This window comes from Hemicordylus capensis, chromosome 10 (genome assembly GCF_027244095.1).
Source record: "Hemicordylus capensis ecotype Gifberg chromosome 10, rHemCap1.1.pri, whole genome shotgun sequence".
Classification (NCBI taxonomy): Eukaryota; Metazoa; Chordata; class Lepidosauria; order Squamata; family Cordylidae; genus Hemicordylus; species Hemicordylus capensis.
In genome coordinates, this window is record NC_069666.1 from 16314238 (window position 1) to 16328320 (window position 14083).

Here is a 14083-nt window from a genome sequence, read left to right on the forward strand (position 1 = left end):
GACCTAGGACAGCTCCCATATACAACAAAGACTGCTACGACAAAAGTCCTGTTCATGCATACATATAAACATAGGAAGCTGCCATCTACTGAGTCAGACCATTGGTCCGTCTAGATTGGTATTCTCTACTCTGATTGGCAGCAGCTCTTCAGGCAGGATTTTCTCTCTGAGGACAGTGTACATAGGTACATATCTGTATGTAGGCAGAATTAAAAGCTCACAATGCACCACACACTCAATATTTTGGGAATCTCACCCGGTCCTTGGGATCACGTTTCCCTTGATTTCCTTCTAATAGCCTCTCTTGGAGAAGGCTCTCAAGGAGTTCTCTCATCAGCAGATCCTTTATGTCCAAGACATCTCTAAGCACTGGCTTGAAAGCTTCAGGGATGTTATTTGCCTCTGCTCTTTCCTGGGATGAAGTCTGGAAGTGCGGAGAACTCTTCTTCCCCATGAAGTGCCCTACAATGACATGATGCACACAGAAATGGTACAAGAGGCACACAACTTACCAAGATCTGAGATTTGATTTTACCATTACTAGTGAAATTCCCTGGACATCTGGACAATTTTAATAATAAGTTTCTTTTAGAGGATAGAGATTCCTATGTCACGTATAAAGTAGTAAAATTTTGGGGTGTGTGTGTGTGTGTTTCGCATCGAGGACCTATTTTATGTTTGTCTAGTCAATATGAGGTTCAGTGATAGTCAGTGATGTATGTATGATTTATATAAATGCCTTTATTGTATGGTCTTGCTGGTCACTGACCGTAATAAAGAGTGAGTTGACTTGTAAATAAATAAAATGTCTCCCTGTCGCTGTTCATGATAACAACTCAATGTTGTGTTATTTCCAGGCTCAGAAGAACCCAATATAATTCAGGACTGGCTGCCCTGCTTCTCAGCTTAACAAAAGCATCTGGTTGGCCGCTCTGGGAAACAGGATGCTAGCCTAGCTGGGCTTTGACTTGATCCCACAAAGCTCGTTATGTTCTTAGTTCCAAGGTTGTGCTGTGTTGGTCGTGGTAAACGGTTGTGTTGAAGGCATGGGAGAGGCCAGGGAATTAAATGGGGGATGTTGAACTAAAGCAAACATGTTAGCCTTAGCTTGCAAAAACATCGTTAAAAAATTCAGTACTATCCACAGTGGGGAATGTTGAGGGGGAAAGCAAGTTAGGAGAACATAATGCTGAGGTTATGCATGCAAAGTTGAACTAGGAGAATGCAATAAAGCCATTATTGTATCCACACACACCTCTTGTGCTAGAACACTGGCCTGGAAGAAGGAATTGTTGCACTGCAAATCCTCCCCCCAGCACAAAGGAAAATAGGATTGTTTTAGACTGATTTTCTGACTGACGAGTAAATACTAAAATTTTAAAATCCCCCCCACCCCGAAAGAACACTTGCTTACAATACTTAGAACATCGTTGCCAATCCCTAGTAGAGGAGATGTTAATTACGTTGCGGTAATTTCTTCCCAGGATGCAGGATTTGGGGGGGGAGGGTATTTTAAGTATCAGCCGTGGTGGAGGTAAGGTACTTGTTGGGTTGTAAGGTCCATGGTGGAACTGAATGGGTCAGTCGTGCATGAACCTTTTGCTATCTCTGAGTTCCAGTATGGCTATTATCAACCATTGAAAGGTAAATGTGCCGTCAAGTCAGTGTTGACTCCTGGTGCCCGCAGAGCTCTGTGGTTGTCTTTGGTAGAATACAGGAGGGGTTGACCATTGCCTCCTCCCACGCAGTATGAGATGATGCCTTTCCGCATCTTCCTGTATCGATTCGAACCGGCAACTTCTGGCTTGTTAATCAAGTCATTTCCCTGCTACTCCATTACGTGGCTTGACATCAACCATAAAACAAAAGCTCAATTCATTCATATTCAGGGCTGAGAGTGGACATTTAGCCAGATTTTATTTGGAGCTGTTCCCTCCCTTGATGCTGAAGACATTGTTCCAAATTATCCGTGTGCAGTTTAGGAGCACAAGACTCTGCCTTATACCGAATCAGACTGTTGGTCCATCTAGCTCAGTCCTGTCTTCAATGACTGGCAGTGGCTTCTCCAAGGTTTCAGACAGAAGTCTTTCCCAGCCCTACTAGGAGATGCTGCCAGGGATTGAACCTGGGACCTGGATGCTCTTCTACTGAGCCATGGCCCCATTCTGTAAGGGGAGTATCTTACAGCACTCACATGCAGTCTCCCATCCAAATGCAATCCAAGGTGGATCCTGCTTAGCAAAGGGACAGTTTGCAGACCCTACCACAAGACCAGCTCTTCTCCCCAAAAACTTAACATAGGAACATAGGAAGCTGCTTTATACTGAGTCAGACCACTGGTCCATCTAGCTCAGTATTGTCATCACAGACTGGCAGCAGCTTCTCCAAGGCTTCAGGCAGGAGTCTTGCCCAGTTCTACCCGAAGATGCTGCCAGGGACTGAAACTCCAGCATGCAAAGCAGATGCGCTACCAAGGAACTATGGCGTAAGACTATATGTACATTAAAAAGCATTTGTCTGCTGTTTAGTAAGTCGATACAGTGTTCAAATGATCCACTAAAACAAATGCCAGGGTTATTAACCAATCCTCCATAGGATCACAAGGCTGGAAGTAACCTCCTCTTCTATTCTAGACCCACACATTTCCCCACCCCTCATGCTCACAGTCCTCGTCAGCTACAGTCATCCTAGCTATTGGGAGGGGGCTGGAATGAGCAACTCATGGAACATACGAACATAGGAAGCTGCCGAATACTGAGTCAGACCATTGGTCTATCTAGCTCAGTATTGTCTACCCAGGCTGGCAGCAGCTTCTCCAAGGTTGCAGGCAGGAGTCTCTCTCTCAGCCCTATCTTGGAGATGCCAGGGAAAGAACGTGAAACCTAAATGCTCTTCCTAGAGTGGCTCCATCCCCTAAGGGAAATATCTTACATTGCTCACACATCAAGTCTCCCATCCATATGCAACCAGGGCAGACCCTGCTTAGCTAAGGAGACCAGTCATGCTTGCTACCACCAGACCAGCTCTCCTCTCCCTATCATAGTCAATCATGGTACAGGCAGCTGCAACAAGGGAGGCAATCCACAGCCGAGCCAGGAGGGCAAGCAATCGCCCAGATATGCAAATTATGGGTGGCATGCAAATATGTTGATTAATTAATAACTAATGAAATAAAACGAAAATAAACCATAAGGTACACCCTGACCAAAGAGTCCTGGATTTCTAACAAGGAGCAGAACCACCAGCGGAGAACACAAACGGTGTGGTCTGAATGATGCTGCTGCTGCCACCGTTTCTTTTTCAAAAGGTGCCAACGGGGTCAAGAGTATTGGACGTGGATCCAGGAGACCCAAGTTCAAATCTGACCAGTTCAGCTGTGCAACTCACTGGGAGACTCTGGGCTAACGCACCCCCCCAGCCTACCTCACCAGGTTGTTGTGAGGATAAACATAACCATGTACACCACTCTGGGCTCCTTGGAGGAGGAGCGGGACAGAAATGTTAAAAATAAAATGAATAAATAACAGACGGTCAGAGTGGGAAAAATCTCCTCCCCTGCTCAGCTCTACTGGGGCATTGCTCAGACCATCATCATTTCCTTTTGCTCCCATTCACATGTCCATCTATCCCTCAGAGTTGCTGGAAAGCCAACGGAACCCTCCAAGATTCAGAGAACTGGCCGCCTGGCTCATCTCCCAGGGCAGGCAGAACACCCACCCCCTTCTATGCACCCCCCTCCCCAAACAGCAGCAGGCTGTGCCGGACTCATATCAAGACCTTACTTATAAGCGTGGCTCATTTGATGTTATTCCCCCCACCTGCAAAGCATTATTCGATGACACTCGCGCAGTCCAGCACCCCAAGGCTTGCGAAAGCTCTTGGGGAAAGTACCCTGCAGGAAAGTGTGTGCAGTGGGGGGAGGCGTGCCCTAGGGTCAGGTGTTGCCCCCTTTGCACAAGGTTAAGTGGGGAGAGCTGGTTTGGTGGTAGCAAGCACGACTTGTCCCCTTTGCTAAGCAGGGTCCACCCTGGTTTGGATTTGAATGGGAGACAGCATGTGAGCACTGTCGGTAGGACATTCCCCTCAGGGTGATGGGGCTGCTCTGGGAAGTGCATCTGCATGCAGAAGGCTCCAAGTTCCCTCCCTTGGTGTCTCCAAGATAGGGCTGCCTGCCAGCAAGCTTGGAGATCCCGCTGCCTGTCAGCTTGCTGTAACTCATTTTTCATGTATGTATTTTAAAATGGTTTTAATGAGCTCTCTTTTTATATTTTAGCATAATGTTTTAATCTGTGTGATTTTTATCGTCCTGTTTTAATTTTTTTCTCTATGCGAACCGCCTTGTGATGGTTTTTAATGAAAGGCAGGCAGTATATAAATTCAACAATCAATCAATCAATCAATCAATGCCTGCCTGTAAATTTGGAGGAGCTGCTGCCAGCCTGTGTAGACAATACTGAGCGAGAGAGACCAATGGTCGGACTCAGTATTTGGCAGCTTCCTATGACACCCCCCCCCCCAAGAAACAACAACAAAACAAACCAACAAACCAGGAAGATAGGCTGGCCACCGGTACCTGTAGCCCAGAGGTTTTCCCTGAGCCGGATGGGTGCATTCCTCTTGTCGCCGAGGGAGGGCGAGACAGAGATGGAGGAGAAGAGGAGCAAATAAGCGAAGCCCCCGACGCCTAGGAGCCCGCTGGAGAGCCCCGTTGCAGTCATGGCTGGGCGGCAGACGCGAAACCTCCCCGACCGACGGATCCCCTTCCTTGCTTGCTTGACCGCCTCTCGCCACTAGGTGGCTCTGCCTCTTCTCTCAGAGATCGATCCTTCCGCGGTCGCGGTCTCCGCCGTCTCTCCCTTCTCCGTCCAGTCTTCTTCTGGTTAAATAGCCCGGCGGCCGCTGGGGCGGAGACCGACTCGGGGCATCGCCCAAGCAAAGCCCCTCCTGGAGCTCAGCAGCAGGCGGGCACGTGGCGGGGCTGCTGCAGGGTCGCGCTGCTGGGCCCGCCTTCTTGTCCCTTCTACCATGTCTGGCTGCTGTCAAAAAGGCTGCTGGCTTGGTTAGGATTTGCAACCAGAGACAGGGATCTCCGCAACCTGGTTCCGCAGAGGTTGCTCGACGGCAGCTCCCCTCTGCCCAAGCCACAAGGGCTGGCTCTTGTGGCTGGGGATGATGGGTGCTGTAGTCTGTCCAATGACATTTGGGGGGCATCTGGGAGTTGGAGAGCCTCCCAAGGCCATAGTGGCTGGGGATGATAGAAACTGTAGTCCAACAACATCTGGGGGACCAAGCTGGGGATCATCTGAATACCCCTGTGGCTGGGGATAATGGGAGTTGTAGTCCAAGCCAACATCTGGTGGCTGGTGGTGGAAATCCCCGCTCTACAGGAGACTTAAGCACCAGATCTTTCGGGTCCCAAGAGCTGGCAAGGCTTTTTCCAGATGCTGTCAGCAGCCACCTGAGTTAGGATACGGAGGCCCTGCGCGTGTGTCTGCGTCCTCCGACTCCTCTCTGTAGCCGCCCTATCTTCCTCCAGCCCGCAAGCGCCCTCCCTTCCTGAGGCCGAGCGGACAGCGTAGAGACTCCTCCGGGGCTCAAGCGAGGAGTCGTCACTCTGCCGGCTGGAGCTCTTTGCCAAGAGCAGCTGGGGCGGGAGGAGCACTCTGCACATGCTCAGAGACATAGTCGCTCTCGCCAGAATGGCTGGGAGTGTTGGAGGGTTGTGTCCGGCACTGGGAAGCAAGCAGCTGAAGGGATCAGCCAAGGCGGGAACCCAGCGAAGGCTGGTTTGGTTTAGCGAGCCCCGAAGTGCGAAAGGCTTGCCCTGTGAATACCTGAGCCGGTGCCGCCGCCCATCCTCGCTCTCCTGCTCCGCCTCCTCGCTTGGCTCCTGGGGCCAGTAGTCCCCGACGCCGTCGAAAATGTTTCCCGGACAGCGCCCCCTTCCGGCCCCGCAGAGGCAGTGAAGATTTTCCCGCAGCCGCAAGGCTTCCAGACGTGCGCCGCGTGGCCCCACTGGAAGAGCTGGGGGGGGGGGGAACGCGGCGCTTATATAGCGGCCAGAGAGGGGTCGCGTGCAGGCGCCATGCAAATGAGGAGGCGCCTTGGCTCCGCCCCCTTCTTCCGGTCCTGGCGGCTGAGACGGGGCGGACGAGCTCGCAGCTGTGCTGGGCTCTGGTGGCGAGAGTGCTGGGCTCTGGTGGCGGCAGCGGCACCACGTGTTAAGCTCAGGACGCGGCGGAATGCCAGGGAGCTGCAGGGCAGGAGGAGGTAGATGCTTGGCCTTGGGGGAACGTTGCAAATCCGCTGAATGCTTTGCCCCTGGTAAGGGCACGGCCGGCTCCATCTTTCTCTCTCTCCCGGTCCCCCCCACTCCTCCAACTGTGCTGAAATTTAGAACCGACCCGTTCACACGTCCATCTGGAAGCTGCTACATCCTGCCACACGTTTCCACGTGGAGATCTTGGCATGTCGCCTTCTAAAAGTCCCTTTCACAGCTCAGGCCGGCACTTCAGAAGCACTACTCGGCCCTGTGGGTGTTTTCAGAGGCCAGGTTTCAGTCAGCTCGTGGTGTGTAAATGTGAATGAAAACTATACAGTGGCCAGGTTGCACAACTGCTCATCTCTCATTCCCAGGCTATCCCTGGCCCGGAAGTCCAGGGGTAAGAGCCCCTCTGCACACTTTGCCTTGATCAGAGATGCATCAGGCGGAATTTCATCAGGGGCATATCTAGGCTGTGATTAGGGAAACTGCATCTGTTACATGTCTGCCTGGATGCATCCCTCCCCAGCCCAATGTCCAACTGTCCACCAAGACAAAGTGTGTGGGTGCATGACACTGCAGCCATTCACAGGGAACAACCTTTGCTCTTCTACTAAGTAAACTTGGGGTGTGTAGTACTGCAAGCACCAGTTTGGCACCTTGAGGAGGGGAGCGGGAGCTTTACGAAAGAGGAGCCTGCTCTCTGCTGCCCCCTGCAGCTTCCTGCTGGGGGCGGCACTCAGCCTAAGTACCCCCATGTGGCACCAGCAACACCATGCAACAGCATTTGTGTAGTCAGCAACACCCAAGCTGACCACACAAATGGCACTCGCATATGGGCGCATGTGATGTGCATGCTGGTGCTGTACGGGGGTACTTGGGCCAAACGCCATCCCAGCAGGAAGCTGAATGGGGCATCGGAGAGCAGGTAATTGCTCTCCTCTTTCTTAAAGCTCCTGCTCCCTGCTCCTGCAGTGCCGAATCTGCGGCCTACGGTTCGGCAATGAACCGGTGCTCGAACCGCAGGTCGTGCACACCCCTAATGTAAACCAGTTCAAAAGCTTTTTTTGTTGACAAGTGGTGTATACATATTTATTTATTACATTTGTATACTGCCCAGACTTTCATCTCTTGGCAGCCCTATGGTAGAGGAAGGGGAAAAAAAATAATAATACTTGCATGATATATCTACTTCTGTATTTTCTGCAGCAGTGTAAATAGCAGCTTTGGAGGCAGAAGGTGATTTCAGCTGGAAAACTGATTCAATGGGAAGAACTAATTAAACCTGGTGCCACTGTTCTGATCAAAATCAGCCCTCCCTGTTTTTAATCAGTTAATCTAATTGATTAAGAAACTAGATGTTACAAGTGTACTGAAAAGTTGCAGACATGGAGGACTGGAAATATGAGTTGCTTAAGAATAAAGCCAAGATCTCCATATCGTTAAATCAGTATCAGACTCCAGATGTTGTGCCTAGTAGCAAATGAAATATCCCTAAGTGGTGCAGCGGGGAAATGCTTGACTAGCAAGCAGAAGGTTGCTGGTTCAAATCTCCGCTGGTATGTATCCCAGACTATAGGAAATACCTATATCGGGCAGCAGTGATACAGGAAGATGCTGAAAGGCATCATCTCATACTGTGTGGGAGAAGGCAATGGCAAACCTCTCCTGCATTCTACCAAAGACAACCACAGGGCTTTGTGGGCACCAGGAGTTGAAATTGACTTGATGGCACACTTTACTTTTAAGGCGGAGGTATGCTACCTTGGCTCTCCAGGAGTTGCTGAACTACAACTCCCATCATCCCCAGACACAATAAATGGACGATGGGAGTTGTAGTTCAACAACTACTGGAAGCCAAGGTTGCTCATCCCTGCCCTAAAAGCTGTACCTGGCTACATCATTCTTACGTCTCCTTCTGCAAACTGTGCAGAGGACAAGCTAATACTAGCAGGGGCGTAACTATAATAAGGCAAGGGGAGACAGTTGTCTGGGGCCCACTGCCTTGGGGGCCCCCCCAGAGGCAAGTCACATGACTAGGCTTCCTTCAGTTTTATTCATCCTCCGAAACTGAAGTGAGTGTTAAGACCTGGAGCTACCAGAACAGCACATCTTTCTCTAGTACCATTAAATGACTTGCATCGTCCACAATTTACAAAACCTATATATATAAATTTCAGCCTCATTTAAGATTTCTTTACTGCATGATGAGCTGAGCTTCAGTGAGGGGGGGCATTTTAAAATCTTGTCTCAGGGCCCACTCCAACCTTGTTACGCCCCTGAGTACTAGCGACTGACTGCTATTTCCCAACTTTGGCTAGTTTGTTTTGTCAAAGGGCTGAAGCCCTAAAGAGATTACAAGGAAGATGCATAAAGACTGGGATTAACTGGTCCCAATTATACAGGGTGGTCAAAGGAAAGGACAGCCGCCTCTGTTCCCAAGGGCAATCAATTACTGAAGGCATCAAAGCATGTCTGATGAGATGCAGGATGCCTCAGTGGGATTACCTGAGAGGAAAACAAGAGACCTCCTTCCACGAAGAGAAGCAGGAAATTGGTCTATCCTGTGCAGTGGCAAACATGGGCAGGATTTGCTTGAGTGCTTTAAGTGGACCCCAGAGACTCAAAACAAAGCCAGAGTGAGGTTTAGAATGGGATGAGAAGGGGCCCCTCTTTCTGGACATGCAAACTGGAAAGTAGCATCTCTGGCCCATGCCTGGCCCAAGAGGGGGACCTATAACCGCGGGATGATTATTGTTCTTGCGCTCGGAAGTTCCTACCCCTTCGTGCAGCACGGGTTCCTTGGAAAAGCCTGACACGGCAATTTCTGAGCTAGAAGTTCTACCGATAGAATAAAAAGGAACAAATTCCCCCATCCGGATGGCATCCACCCCAGAGTTCTTAACTCATATGTGACATGGCTGCTCTTTGAACAAAAGGATGTAACTTGTCTCTAAAATCAGCCTCTGCACCCAAGGACCAGCAAGGGGCCATTTGAAGCACCTCCCTCACCAAGTCAAAACAGAGGACCCAGGGGTCAGTGAAATTACAGGCTAGTTAGCTTGACATCTCTCTGCTAGAAAAGACAGAAGTTTCCTGTAGGGCTTCTGAAACATTCTATTTAACTGCCAGGTAATGAGTAATTTATTTATTTCATTTTTATTTTTACATGTATATCCTGCTCTTCCTTTGAGGAGCCCAGGCGGTGTACATGATTATGTTTATCTTCACAAACCTGTAAGGTAGATTAGGCTGGCCCAGAGTCACCCAGTGAGTTTCATAAGTGAGTGGAACCCAGGTCTCCTCGGTCCAAGTCCAAAACTCTGACTCAATGGTTCCCAACCTGGGTTCCTTCAGAAATTACTGAACTACAACTCCCAGCATAGCAGAGGATGCTGGGAGTTGTAGTTCATCAACATCTGGAGCAGTGCTCCCTCTAACAGAGATTCCCAGATGTTGTTGACCACAACTCCCAGAATCCCCAAGCAAAAGCCATTATAGCTGGGGATTCTGGGAGTTGTAGTCAACAGCATCTGGGAATCCCTGTTAGAGGGAACACTGTTCTGGAGGAACCCAGGTTGGGAAGCACTGGTCTAACCACTACACCACACTGGCTCTCCTCTTTCTTTCTTGTCAATGTTTTCAGCTTTAGATGGGGTCTGATCAGGCAGAGAAAGCTACCAACCAACACTCTCGTTTTCAGCACTTTGCCTCAATGCACTTTTAGGAGAGTAAGAGACAGGCTGCAAACACCCATATGGATTAGGAACATAGGAAGCCACCAGGTCATAGGAAGCCACCAGTCAGGCCATAGGTCCATCTAACTCAGTATTGTCGACACAGACTGGCAGCAGCTTCTCCGAAGTTGCAGGAAGGAATCTCTCCCAGCCCTGTCTTGGAGATGCTGCCAGGGAGGGAACTTGGAACCTTCTGCTCTTTCCAGAGCGGCTCCATCCCTTGAGGGGGAAGATCTTGCAGTGCTCACACTTCTAGTCTCCCATTCATATGCAACCAGGGTGGACCCTGCTCAGCTAAGGGGACAAGTCATGCTTGCTACCACAAGACCAGCTCTCCTCTTGCCGTTATCACAGTGCTCAGACAGCAGTGCCTAGTTTAGCTTCATCTTGGGGTGGGTGGGAAAGACCTGAGGGCCAGCCCAGAGACCAATTGGGGTTGGGGCCACAGAATTCTTTAGCGCTGGCATGGCAAAGACACCCCCTGGCTAAAGGCTTCTGCTGCCATCCCTGGTGAGAAGCTAGTACAGGAAATAAAGAGTTAGAAATGACTCTGGCTCTGTTCCTTGCATCGTGTCTGTAAGGTACACAATTCCATTTGTTGCACACAGTCCACAGGCTGCTCCTGAAGGTAGCATTGTCAAAAATATTAAAATAAAACTCACCGCCGCCCCCCCCCCCATTTCATTTGATTCACCTCTGGCCTAGAAGATGCTGACCTATCACTTCTTCACCTGAATTTCCCACTTGGAGTTTTAGGCCATGCCTCAGGCAGCAAAGGCACCGAGAACAGCATCTTCAGGGGATGCTCTGAGCACATGGGAAGGCACCATGCTGTTTATGGGTGCAGCACTACTAGCAGGATTTCAGTACAATGGCTACTGAGCATGTGCTCTTAAGATAAGATGCCTCTTTAAGCTGTGTGGTGTTTTTTGGTGAATCCATTCCTTGATCCAGGCCAGCTTTTGAATGGGGCTTGAAGTAACTTGTATCCCAGTCTTGGGGTAGAGCCAAACAAACAGCCAGCAGCAAGAGGTGGTGCTAAGAGGCGGGGCTAACAAGCAGCCAGCAGCAAGAGGCAGGGAAAAGCAGTCTGCATTTACTTCGCTGTACATAATATCTGTCTTATTCAACTATTAACATTCCTGATTCCACTCCACTGCCTTGTCCTTGCATACCACAACTCTTTCCCTTGGATTCTACAAGCTGGAGACTTGAATTAAATGCCTGTTCAGTCATGGAACTCACTGCATGACTGAGCCAGTCAGTTCTCTCAGCATAACCTAGCTCCGCAAGTTGTTGTGAGGATAAATGCAACCCTGTACACCGGGCGTTATGAAGAGCAGGATATAAATGCAAAAATATATAAAGATGGATAGACCAAGGTTGTTGCTAGGATTTGGTTCCTACTACAGAAGGAGTTCATGATGTAGCTCCTTCACCCACAAGCACTCCCTTATTTTAGAATTTTCTAGCAGGAAGGAAGGAAGAAAAGGAGGAAGATGGAAGGGAAAGAAAAGGAATAGAAAAGGAAAAAGGCTGGCAGGAAGAGAGGAAAAACAATGAGGGAGGGAGGGAGGGAGGGAAGGAGGGGAAAATGAGAAACAGGAGCAAAACACAGAGGTTCCAATATACTTTTTGTTGAAGGGTATGAAAAGAATGGAAAGAATATTCAGCTTTATTTTCTAAGAACAACCTACTTCCTTATATAAATTCATAAGCCCAACTACACAAAAACCTCATTTCCAACACACACACACACACACACACACACACACACACACACACACACACCAAAACACCCCAAAAGTGTCCAGCTTAGATTAAACCTCAGGACAGACCAGATAAGATCCACCCTGCTCATTCCTCCCATCCTGCTCTTTGCCTGCAGAGTGTGCTCCGAGCTTCTCATTATTAATTTAAATCTTGTGGAACAGAACCATCTTTTTTTTTTAAAAAAAGTGTCATTTCCCCAAAGCAATATTTCTGGGTCACACCTCTCTTCACAGCATGCTGCCTGCCTGTAGAACAGCAACATTTGCATGCCAAGTAATGAGGTGTTGATTAGCAACATTTGCCGCAGGAGAAAAACCACCCTAAGAAAAGGAACAGTGAAGGAAGGGAGCAGCCCCGAGAGGGGCCTAAAGCTAGATGCAACGTGGCCATTCTACTCATTTAATGAATTAAAGGTAAGGTTGTGCCCTTAAGTTGGTGTCGATTCCGGCGACCACAGAATCCTGCAGTTGTCTTTGGTAGAATACAGGAGGGGTTTACCGTTGCCTCCTCCTGCACAGTATGAGATGATGCCTTTCAGCATCTTCCTGTATCACTGCTGCCTGATATAGGTGATTTCCATAGTCTGGGAAACATACCAGCGAGGATTCAAACCGGCAACGTCTTGTTCCCTAGGCAAGTTACTGCCCTGCTGCGCCATTAGGTGGCTATTTAAGGAGTTGGTTAAAAAAAAAAAAGCTATGTCTTTTGGCCGAATAAACCCCCCAAGGTACATACATACATAGGAAGCTGTCATATACTAGTACTGTCTACAGACTGGCAGCGGCTTCTCTAAGGATGCAGGCAGGAGTCTCTCTCATCCCTATCTTGGAGACACCAGGAAGGGAACTTAGAACCTTTCCTGCATGCATGCAAGCAGGCAGGTACTCTTCCCAAAGCAGCTCCATCCCCTAGGGGGAATATCTTACAGTGCCCACACAGGTAGTCTCCCATTCATATCCAAACCAGGGTGGACCCTGCTTAGCAAAGGGGAGAAGCCATGCTTGCTACCACCAGCCCAGCTCTCCTGGAGTTATCAGGCACTTCAAGTCAGGACTTATCAGGACTTCAAGGAGTCCTATTCGTGGGAATTCCGATCTTCTTCTGCAAATCAAGCGACTGTTGCAAATCTTTGCGTGAGCATCTGGTAACGCGGCTTCCAAGTGATGCAGTTCAGGATAGCTGCGCCATCTCAAGCGAGGCTGGTTTTCTGAGGGACAGCAAATGCGTCTCTAGCCGATGTGGGGGGTATTAGCACATCTGCCTGTGACCGTGCAGGTGACAACAAGCAGGAGGAACTCACAGGTTCCTGCCATGAGGCTGCGATTGTGCTAAACCTTGGTCAAGTGACCTGTTCTAAAGGAGGTGTGACGCAGCAGGAATCGGGTTACTAAGAAGGCACGCTCCTCCGCTTTCCCTCCGAGGAGCTGCAGAGGTGACTCACCCCATGGAGACCACATGCACAGAGACCCACAGCAAAGTTATATGAGCATGTGCAAGGAATTATTCAGCACAAGGTTGCAGAGGGGGGCAGAGTGCTGCCATGGGTCCCCCCCAATGGTACAAAGACCCCCCTGACTGCGACTTGCCTCCGTTGCTAAGCAGGGTCCACCCTGGTTGCATATGAATGGGCGACTACATGCGTGAGCACCGCAAGGTATTCCCCTTAGGGGATGGGGCCAGCTGTTACCCCTGAATATGCATCTGCTGGACTGGATGAGCCTCTGGTTTCCCTCCCAGAGAGGATGCTGGTATTAGCATCCAGTGGTCTGACTCAGTATATGGCAGCTCCCTATGTCCCTACCTGGCCCTCAAGATCTTCTTTAGATGCCCTGTTCCAAGTTACATGAGGCGAGGTGGGTGGCTACTAGGGAGATGGTCTTTCTGGAGGTGGCCCCTGTTTATGGAATAGCCTCCCCAGTGAGGCCCGCCTGGCACCATCACTTTCTTTGCTCTTTTAAAAGCCAGCTGAAGCCCCTTATGTTCACCCAGGCCTTTTAAGCGTTTGCAAATTTTATCATCACTTCCTTTTATTGTTATGTGTTTTAAATTCAATCGTTTGCTTCAATTGTTTTGAATAAAGAGCCAGAGAACAATTGTCATGGGATGGCTAACACATAAAAGTATTATACAGTGCTGAATGGTTTTAGGCATTTGTAAATAATGGTAATTTCAATATGCAGAAGATATCCCTGGTTAAATGTGCCTTTTGAACTGGAGCTTTTCATTTCAGAAAAGGCATGCAAAGTGACTTTTTCATTGTGCTATGAACCAGCAATATTTTTCAAATGCAAAATCTGGAACTCAAGGCTGC